Source organism: Narcine bancroftii, chromosome 6 (genome assembly GCF_036971445.1).
Source record: "Narcine bancroftii isolate sNarBan1 chromosome 6, sNarBan1.hap1, whole genome shotgun sequence".
Classification (NCBI taxonomy): Eukaryota; Metazoa; Chordata; class Chondrichthyes; order Torpediniformes; family Narcinidae; genus Narcine; species Narcine bancroftii.
Genome location: NC_091474.1, coordinates 38,540,699 through 38,551,923, shown reverse-complemented (window position 1 = coordinate 38,551,923; position 11,225 = coordinate 38,540,699).

Sequence of the window (11,225 nt, the reverse complement as noted above, 5' to 3'; positions counted from 1 at the left end):
TAAACCTGCCTGAGCAGCACTAGCAAACCTTCCCACAAGGATATTAGTTCCCCCTCCAGATGCAAACCATGTGCAATCTCACTAATGTCATGTGCGGTAGTAATGCGATAGCCCAGGTCAGTGCCCTCAGTGTGCAAATGCATTTTTTCACTTGCATATCTACCCATGTTGCTACTTTCTGTGTATCTATACCTCAAGACTTCTACAGCATTCACCAGGGCCCTGCCATTTATGGATGCCCTGGTTTAATTTATCAAAATATAACACCTTGCACTTCTCCAAGAGTCAATGCCCCATCCACTTTCTAGATCTGCTATAATCTTAGACTGCTAGACCACCAAATCTTCATGCCATCTGCAAATTTTCTAATAATGCCATCTATATTCTCATCCAAATCGTTAATATATGTGACAAATAAAAGTGGATCCAGCACTCATTCTGTGGCATATTATTAGTCGCAAGTCTCTAATCTAATAAACAACCTTCTCACTCCAATCACTAAGCCAATTTTGTATCCAATTGGGTAGCTTACCCTGGATCCCATGCAATGTTCCCTCTAATTTTTAGTCATCAGTGTGGGCAAAAAATTTGTTGGGCAAATATTTTTCCTGTGACAAAAATATGTGCACACTGAATATTTATACAAATCTAAACTTGAAATTTTTTCAAGATCATTTTGGCACAGGCTATCTCATAGCTAATAAAACTGTATTGGCATGTTTTAATATAATAGAAGTATGATTGCATTTTATAAAATAACATGTTTAGTTAAGATCTTATTCTTTTTAAAATATTTTTATTAATATTGATTATAACACAAAAAAAAGCAAAAGTACTAAAAGCAATTGAGTGTTAAATATAAATAACAGATTAAATCATTAAAAAATACAGAATCATAGGTCATAGCCAGAATTCATAAACATATTAATAATTTTATTCCAATTAAAGAGAAATCCATATCATATCCCTACTTTATCAATGTTGTATGATAATAAACATACTTAATTCTTAAAATTAAAATAGAGTAAAAAATAAAGATCAAGCATGTGAAAGACTAAGAAAATGACTCATAAATGGCCTCCACATCTTGAACCTGAATTATGAATTGAATAATGAGCATGAGTTGGTGGGGCAGCATCCTTCCATCTAAGTAATATTGGTCCCCTAGCCAAAAGAGAACCAAAGGATAGAGTTTGACATTTAATTGAAGTTAAAAGAATATCATCCTTTCCTGTTGTTCCAAAAAGAGCAACCAAAGGATTCGGTTCTAAATTTCTGTTAAGAGTTAAAGATAAAGTATGAGAGACATCCATCCAGTATTTTTGCAGACTAGAGCAAGCCCAGAACATATGAATTAAAGAAGCTTCTACTCTCTTACATCTATCATAGCAATAATTTATCTGAATTAAAAATGAGATAATTTATCTTTGGACATGTGTGCCCTATGTACAACTTTAAATTGTAGTAAATACCTGTAATGACATGCACATAATGATGCGTTATTGACCATCTTTCTTAAAATTTAAATCCCCAAAAAAACTTCATATGATATTGAAAGGTTTAAATCCTGTTCCCAGGCATTTTTAATTTTAAATAATGGAACCAATCTTAAACATAGTAACTTATCATAAATAATAGATATTAAACCTTTATGATAAGGCTGCAAACTTAAAAAAAAAAAAAACCTCATCCACAAAGTTCGCATCAGGAGCTCCATAGAAATCAGAAATAAGAGATTTGAAAATGCCTAATTTGCAAATATCTGAAGAAATGAGTTTGGGTAAATTAAACTTTTCAGAGAGTTGCTTGAATGGATACAAAGCTGTTGTCAATAAAAATATATTTAAAACATTGAATGCCCACTCTGTGCCATCCTCAAAGACAAAGTCATGTAAAGAAGGTTGGAAAAAAAATGATTATATAAAGTAGGACTTGAAAGAGAAAAATTGTGAAATCCAAAATGTTTTCTAAACTATATCCATATTCTTACAGAATGCTTAACAATAGGATGATCAATTAACTTAGTTGAAAGAAGTGAAAGTGAAAATCCAAGAAGTGCTAACTTGGAAATATTTTTAGCAGAATTCAATTCCATTGCTACCTATAATGGATGGTCATTATGATTATAAAACCTAGATATTTGCTCCATTTTGCAACTGTTTGTAAGATGTGCATTCAAATGCTGCCTCTTTGCCCATTTCTGAGGCCCACTCCTGAAATGGTGGTCCCCCCAAATTCTTCCAACCTCCAAATATAATTTGTCTTCCTGCAATGATACTTGTCTGAACTTAATTTCGAGAGAATTTATCCCCAAATAACTCGTGTGTCTCCCAAGACAAAGAGTTTGGGGCCACATAAATCTGTCCACCATGAGCCTTTGTCACCTGGATATAAGGGTGAGCCAAACCATGTATGGCGTCTAATACCTTATGTTGCCAGGTAGTTGGGACAATTGGCTTCGATTGTCCAGTGGACACATAAAAAAGCAGCGTGGAATTTGCTAGTTCAAACTTCACATCTTCTAATTTCAGGCCCAAGATGGCAGTGCGATATGCAGCCATTTCATCGTCTTCTTGTTGTGCCGCTGCCAAAGCCATATGGTCTATTCCCGGAACCGGAGAATGGACTTACACGGTAGTTGTGTGAGATAACATGTCAGCAAACAGATTGTCTCTCCCTGCGATGTGCCATTTAGAAGTTGTGCACTTCGAGATGTTGTTGCTCTTGGGTTGACCATGAATCTGACACCTTGGTGAAAGCGAACGTGAGCAGCTTGTAGTCTGTAAAAACTGTGAAATCTCTGCCTTCCAGAAAGTAATGAAAATGTCGTATGGTAAGGTAGAGAGCGAGGAGTTCTCTGTCAAAAGTGCTGTACTTTTGTTCAGGCTGCCTCAGGTGGTGATTGAAAAAGGCGAGGGGTTTCCAGGTGCCATTCACCAGCTGCTCCAGTATCCTACCTACAGCCGTGCTTGATGCATCAACTGTGAGAACTGTCAGCACGTTGATGCATGGATCCTGTATAGTTGCTTTCGCCAGTGCTACTTAGGCTTTTTCAAACACAACCATGACCTCTTTGTCCCATTTAAGCTCTTTAGGTTGTTCAGACAAGAGCTTGAAAAGCAGCCACATGATTCTGGTGGCTGCCAGCACGAAACGGTGGTAGAAACTCCTGCAGCCCCTCAGCTGGTAGACAGCTTGGGGAACTTACAGATGGCCTCGACCTTAAATAGTAGTGGGACTGCCCTGTGTTGATCAATGTGATAACCGAGGAAGTTAATGGACATTAGACCAAACTGGCATTAGGCAAGATTAATTGCTAAGCCATTGATCCACTGACAGAGCTGATGAAGATATGCCCGGTGTTTCTGACGGGAGTGGCTGGTGACAAGGATGTCATCCATATATATAAACACAAAGTCCAGGCCCTGGCCTACTGTGTCCATGAGTCGTTGAAAGGTTTGGACTGCATTCTTCAAACTGAATGGCATACAGAGGAACTTGAAAAGCCTGAATGGGGTGATAAGGGTTGTTTTTGGAATGTCATCCGGATGAACTGGGATTTGATGGTAACCGTGCACCAGGTCAATCTTGGAAAAGATCTTAGCGCTGTGCAGATTCACTGTAAAGTCCTGTATGTGTGTAACTGTGTATCGATCTGCTGTTGTAATCTTGTTAGGGTGATGATAGTCCCCACAAGCTCTCCAGCCACCAGATGCTTTGGGAACCATATGAAGTGGGGTAGCCCATGGGCTATTGGAGTGCTGCATTATGCCCATCTCTTCCATTCTCTTGAATTCCTCCTTGGCCAACTGCAGTTTGTCTGGAGGCAGTCTGCGCACTTGTGCTTGAAGAGGGTATCTATTTGTTAGGAAATGGTGCTGTACTCCATGCTGGGCTGCTGTGAACTGCAGAGTGACAATGCTTGGAAAGTCGGCCAGGATTTTAGTGTATTAATTCTTCAAGAGGGTCACAGAGTCAAGGTGTGGCATGGGTAATACAGCAGGTCATAAAGTGAGTGACTCAAACGTCTTGGAATTAACCAGATGGTGACCCATTAGATACACTAGGAGGCAGTGTGCTCATAGAAAATTGGTGCCCAGTAGCGGCTGAGACACATCGGCAAGGCTAAAGGACCATCTGAATCGGGAAGAGCTGAAATAGAGTGGTATTGTCCCCTATGTTCTGATGCTGCTGTTGTTGGCGGCTGTCAGTGAAGGCCCCTTCTTTCCAGTATGTGTATCTGGGCCGGGAAAAGTGGGGGGGGGGGGGGGGCAGCAATACACTGACTTCTGCTCCAGTGTCAATGAGAAAACACTAACCTAAATGCCGATTCCACAGGTAGAAGAGGCTGTCTTTGTGGCCGGCCATCATTGCTGATACCGATAGCTGGCCTCAGCGTTTCCTGGGTGTGTGCTAGGGGGTCGGCACTGGTGGACCGCAGCTCCCCACCTTTGGTGATAATATTACCACTGGTCTCTCGCGTAGCCTCTTGCCACTGAGTCTGACCCTGCACCTCTGTCAGGGATAGGTATAGTTTGCACTTTTGGTGTGGCACCGTCACATGACCAACAGTCACTTCCCCATGCTATTTGGCATTCCATAGATCATCTGCACAGGCAGCCAATTGATGGGGATCACTGATATCATCATCTGCAAGGAGCAGACGGATGCTCTCCTGGAAAATCTGCTTGAAAAGTAAACAGGGCCTGTGCTCGTCCCTGGGTGCCAGCATCTCATTCATCAGTGCAGAAGGTATGCAGTCTCCTAGGCCTTCCATATGAAGGAGCTTTGCTGCCCTTTTACTGTGGGAAATTCCGAAAGTACAAATAAGAAGAGCTTTGATATCTTAGTACTTATTGTTGTCTGAAGGCTGGTGTAAGAAGTCAACAATGCTATGACATAGCAATATTTAGTATTATCAGTGGTAATCTGACGAAGGTAAAACTGGGCCTTGGCCTGCTCAAACCAAACTTGTGGTTGCGAGGTCCAAAAAACCGGTAGCTTGACTGCAATAGTGTTCTGCGTATCCATAGCTAGCTCCAAAAAATTGTTTTGGTCTGTTGGGGGTCACCACTGTAGCGAGTGATACAGGGAACAAAACACAACAGAAGTCATCTGTGAGCTGAACCAACAGAATTGTTTAATGGAACCTTTGACATGCTATTACCATCACCTGACCCCGGAAGTCATGCACCTCCCAGAATTCTTTGCATCCCCCTAGTCACTGGGAACTCCCGATCCTGCGGGGCCAGCAAGTATGGGTGCTGGTTCGATAATGGAGTGGCGCAGTTCACCACAAGTGACGATTAAATGCCCGCTTTGCCTGTAATGTCCATGTGCTTAAAAATTAACAACACAAGGGTAATTGGATTCTTTTCCAGCCACTCTAAATTTCTAAACTGCCCAATGATAAATCCTTGATCTTGGCACCAAATAGCATACCCAACTTTTGGGATTTGACCTTCTGATTACTAAGAGAATGCAACTGCTGGAATCTGAATCAAAAAGAACAGGCCAAGCAGCATCTTGAGATGGGGGAGCGTGGGTGGGGAGGGGTAAGAGAATTGTTAACTTTTTGGGTTTATACACTTCAAGACTCAGTCAATAACTCCTTTTCCCCACTGATGATACTCAACCTGCTGAGTTGTGGCAGCAATTTGTTTAATGCCAATACGATTGTTTATCCTTGACTAACATTCCCAAATCATAATAAGAAATACAAAGAAACAATCCCTTAGATCACATTCCACCTTAATATTGGGGATCTGGTTCAGAAGAGAGAAGTGTAAAGCAGGTATATGCAACATGGAGCAAATGAGGTACAGGTACTTGCCACAGGTGCACTGTGATTAGTAAGGGATTGCTTAAGGTGGTATGTGGGTGTAAAGAAAAAGTTTGAAAACTACTGTTTTAATCGTACTTAATTGACTCATTATGTGCCTGGTTTCATCACTCCAAAGGAAATGGGCCAATGACAATTTTTCTCAAGCCAAATATTTCAGTAACAATTGGGTCTAGAGCAGTGGTTCTCAACCTGCCTTTCCCACTCACATACCACCTTAAGCAATCTCTTACTAATCACAGAGCACTTATGGGTACAGGGATTGCTTAAGGTGGAATGTGAGTTTAGGGGGCAGTTTGAAAACCACTGCCTTAGATCATTTAGATTATTGGGGATTTTCAATCAAGGATTGGGCAATTGAGGTCAGGTGACCCAAGAATCACTTTAAAAGTGAGGTGGTGGTGACAGCAGCGGATCATCATCATCCCAATTGAAGATCAACAAGGATTCAGCAGGTGAGCACAGGTAAGGGCAGATTTTATTGATCTAAAATGGTTTTCCTATAGTCATACAGTGGGAATGGCAGCCAGGGCAGAGGAATGCTCCTCTTTCAGAATCTGGGTTGTCAGGGAAGCTAATAGTATCCTTGATTATTTCATCTGCAAGAAGTACATCCAGGTGCAGCTCCTGACAAACTGCAGTTGGAGGAACTCTGGATCATTCGGGAGGCTGAGAGGGTGATAGACAATAGTTAAAGGGATGCTATCACACCTAGGAAGCAGGAGGAAGATAGCTGCGTAACAGGCGGGCATTGCTGGGCCCCTCTGTGGTTGTTCCTCTCAATAACAAGTATACAATAGACAATAGGAGCTGCAGTAGGCCCTTTGGCCCGTCGAGCCAGCACCGCCATTTTACAGATCATGGCTGATACCTTTTTGGATACTGTTGTGGGGGTGACTTACCAGGGACAAGCCACAGAGATCAGGTCTCTGCCACTGAGTCTGGTCTGGTGGCTAAGAAGGGATGGGAGGAGAAGAGGTTAGCTGTCGTGATAGGGGATTCCTTAGGTTGGAGGATAGATAAGAGGTTTAAAATTTATAAATTTAGACTTACAGCACAGTAACAGGCCTCTTCAGCACACAAATCCTTGTTGCCCAATTTACACCCAATTAACCTACACCCCTGGTATACTTTGAACAGTTGGAGAAAACGAACCCCTGGGGAAAACCCACGCAGACACAGGGAGAATGTAAAAGCTCCTTACAGACAGTGTGGGTTTTGAATCCTGGTCTTGACTCCTGTAAAGGTGTTGCACTAACTACTATGCCAACTATGCTGCCAGGACTTGTGGAAGGGATTGAGTATTCTGGATGGTATGTTGCCTCCCTGGTGCCAGGGTCTGAGATATCTCAGATTGACTTCATGGCATTCTCAGGAAGGAGATTGAACAGCTAGATGTTGTGGTCCATATAGGGGCTAATGATGTGGGGTAGGAAGGGTGATGAGGTCCTGCAAAGAGACTTAAGGGAGTTAGGTGCAAAGTTGAAGGACAGAACCTCTAGGGTTGTGATCTCAGGCTTGTTACCCATGCCACATGCCAGTGATGTTAGAAATAGGAGGATAATGCAGTTTAACATATGGCTAAAGATATTTTTGAGTGCAGGAAGGAAGGATTCAGGTTTATGGATCAATGGGCTCTCTTTCAAGGAAGAAGGGACCTGTTCTGATAGGATGGTTTGGATCTGAACTGGAGGGGAACTAACATCCTTGATGAAGGTTTATAGTGCTGGTCTGGGGGGGGTTTGAACTAAATTTGCAGGGGGATGGGAATCAGAGTGCCAGAACAGATAGGGGAGTGGAAGAGGGAAAAAATGATGTGAAAATTGCATGTAACATAAGAAGTCAAAGGGTTGTATGTGGTGGAAATGTTCTTGGATGCATCTAGTTCAATGCAAGAAGTAGAGGAGGAAAGGCAGCGTGGATTGGCATTGTGGTCAATAGTGAAACTTAGTTGCAGGAGGGGCAGGACTGGCAGCTCAATGTTCTGGGCTTCTGTTGTTTCAGATGTGATAAAGGGGGAGGAGTGACTATGCTTGTCGGGGAAAATATCACAGCTGTGCTCAGGCAGGACAGACCAGAAGGCTCATCTATGGAGGCTATATGAGTGGAGATGAAGAACAGGAAAGGTATAACTACATTCATGGGGTTGTATAATAACTGCCCAATAGTCAACAAGAATTGGAAGAGCAAATCTGTAAAGAGATAGCAGACAGCTGGAGGAAACATAAGGTTGTGATAATAGGTGATTTTAACTTTCCACATATTAACTGGGCTTCCCATGCTGTAAAGGGGCTGGATGGCTTGGAGTTTATCAAATGTGTTTTGGAAAGTTTTCTAAATCAAATTATAGAGGTACCAACTAGGGAGAGTGCAATACTGGATCTCCTGTTAGGGAATGAGACAGGACAGGTGACAGAAGTATGTATTGAGGAACATTATGGGTCCAGTAAAGTTCAAGTTAAGTCCTTCAAAGGTGAACTTTTGAGAGTACAGTTTGTATGTTCCTATTAAGATGAAAAATAACATTAACAGGCACAGGGAACCTTGGTTTTTGAGCAATATTGGGGATCTAGTTCAGAAGAGAGAAGTGTATAGCAGGTATATGCAACATGGAGCAAATGAGGTACAGGTACTTGAGGAGTATAAAAAATGCATGGAAAAACACAGAAATCAGCAAAGTTTAAAGAAGACATGAGGTTGTTTTGGCAGAGAATGTGAAGGAAAATCCTCAGGGTTTCTACAGGTATATTAGGAACAAAAGGATAGTAAGGGACAAAGTTGGTCACGTCGAAGATCAGAGTGCTTGGCTAGGTATTGAGCCAAAATTTAACTGGTTTTTTTGCATTTGTACTCAGGAAACTGGGACAGAGTCAAGGGAAGTTAGAAAAACAAGCAGTGAGGTCAACGAACCAATACAGATTAAAGAGGAGGAGGTCCTTGCTTTCTTAAAGCAAATAAGGATGGCTAAATCCGCAGGGCCTGACAAGACATTCCTTCAGTCCTTGAAGGAGGCTTGTGTAGAAATTGTAGGAGCTTTGGCAGAAATATTTAAATAGGTTAAATTACTAGATTTGCGTCCCATGGCCACAATTCATACAAACTCACAACAGTCAAAATTTTTTCGGCTCCATCGGGTTGCCCTTTAAGCCTGTTGATTTTTGATTTGTTATTAGAACCCCTTGCTACAGCTTTATGGGGGTTTAGAGCTTTTTCAGGGTTAATTAGGAATCTCTTTATATGCAGATGATTTTTTGCTTTTATTTCAAACCCAGAGGTTTCTATACCAAATGTATTAACTCAGATGGGCCAGTTCTCAGGTTATAAAATAAATCTCTCATAAGAGTGAATTACTGTATTATCCCTAAAGGGGTTGTCTTTAAGATAATCTAATTTCCCTTTTAAGTTAATGAATGATCAATTTAGGTATCTTGGAATTACAATCACTAAGAGTTATAAGAATTTATTGAAGGAATATTTTCTTTGCAGCATTTAATCAAACTATTATTGGAATGATCACCCTCATCTATTAAAATGATAGGATGTATTAATTTGATTAGAATGAATATATTACTGACATTTTAGTATTTTTTTCCAGTTTATATCAATTTTTATCCCTAAATAATTTTTTGACTCACTGGACTCATTTATCTCTTCACATGCATTGCATCCTCAAATAAACAAAAAAAAGCAGAAATATGCTGCTTCCAAATTTCACATTCTATTATTGGGTGGTCAATATACATAATTTGCTTATTTTATTTAATTTTGATAAATTAGTTGACTGCCCTTTTTGGGTGGAAATGGAACTGAATTTTTCTAAAAGACAAATATGTTGGCAATCCTAGGGTCCTTTTATCTTTTTCTAAATTAACAAGCAAGCCAATAATGAGACATAAGTTGAGAATATTGGCACAATTTAGAAAATGTTTTAGTATCAATAATTTTTCTGTAGCCATTTCTATTAAAACTATTTTTTTTTTTACCCTTTGTCAGATGCACATTTCAGAGAGAGGTGTAGACTTTGGATTAATAATTGTCAAGATAGTTTTGAAATAATTTTGCCTCTTTTGAACAATCAAGAGAAAAATTTAAATGACCCAATAGTCATTTTTTTTCAGATATCTACAAGTCAGACATTTTGTTCAGTCCAAGCTTTCTGATTTTCCTCGGATTTTGGAAACATTCCTGATTTACTTTTTGACTTTCAATTTTCTCATAGAGGCTCAATATCATTTATTTATAGCAATATGATGGATTTAAGAACAGTTTTTCTAGATAAGATTGAGTGATTGGGAGCATGACTTGGATTTGTCACTTCCAGATGAGAGCTGGGATATTGTTCTAAATTTGATTGATGAATCCTCATTTTGTGTGTGACATTGCTTGTTGCAATTTCAGTTTGCACACAGAGCACATATTTTGAAATTGCAGGAGCTTTGGCAAAAATATTTAAAATATCCTTCACCACGGGTGTGATGCTGGAGGATTGGAGGGAAGCTCACATTGTTCCATTTTAAAAAAAAGTCACCAAAATTAACCCTGTAAATTACAGGCCAGTGAGCCTGACATTAGTAGTAGGTAAATTATTGGTAGGTGTTCTAAGAGATCAGATATGCAAGTACTTGGATAGCCAGGAATTGATTAGGGTTAGTCAACATGGCTTGGAGTGCAGTAGGTTTAATCAATCTGATACATTTTTCAAGGAGGCTACTGGGAAAGTTGATGAAGGAAAGGCTGTAGATGTTGTCTACGTGAACTTTAGTAAGGCCTTTGACAAGGTCCCACATGGGAGGTTAGTCAGGAAGTTTCAGAACCTCAGTATTCATGGTGAGGTAATAGATAAGATTCGACTTTGGCTATACAGGAGAAGCCAGCAAGTGGTGGTGGATGATTGCTTCTCAAATTGGTGGCTTGTGACTAGTGGTATGCCTTAGGGATCAGTACTGCAACCATTGTTGTTTGTCATCTGTATCAATGATCTGGACAATAATGTGGTAAAGTGGATCAGCAGGTTTGCTGATGACGCTAAGATTGGAGACATTGTCGACAGCGAGGAATGTTTTCAAAGCTTGAAGAGGGATCTGGACTACCTGCAAAATGACGGATGGGTTTTAATGCAGACAAGTGTGACGTGTTGCATTTTGAAAGGACAAACCAAGAAATGACACGCACAGTAAATGGTAGGGCACAGAGGAGTATGGTAGAACAGAGGGATCTGAGAATACAAATTCCCTGAAAGTGGCGTCACAGATAGATAGGGTTGTAAAGAGCCTTTGCCATATTAGCCTTCAAATAAAGTATAGGAATTGGGATGTCATAGTAAAAGTTGTATAAGACTTTGGGGCCAAATTTGGAGTATTGTGTGCAGTTTTGATAATCTAAC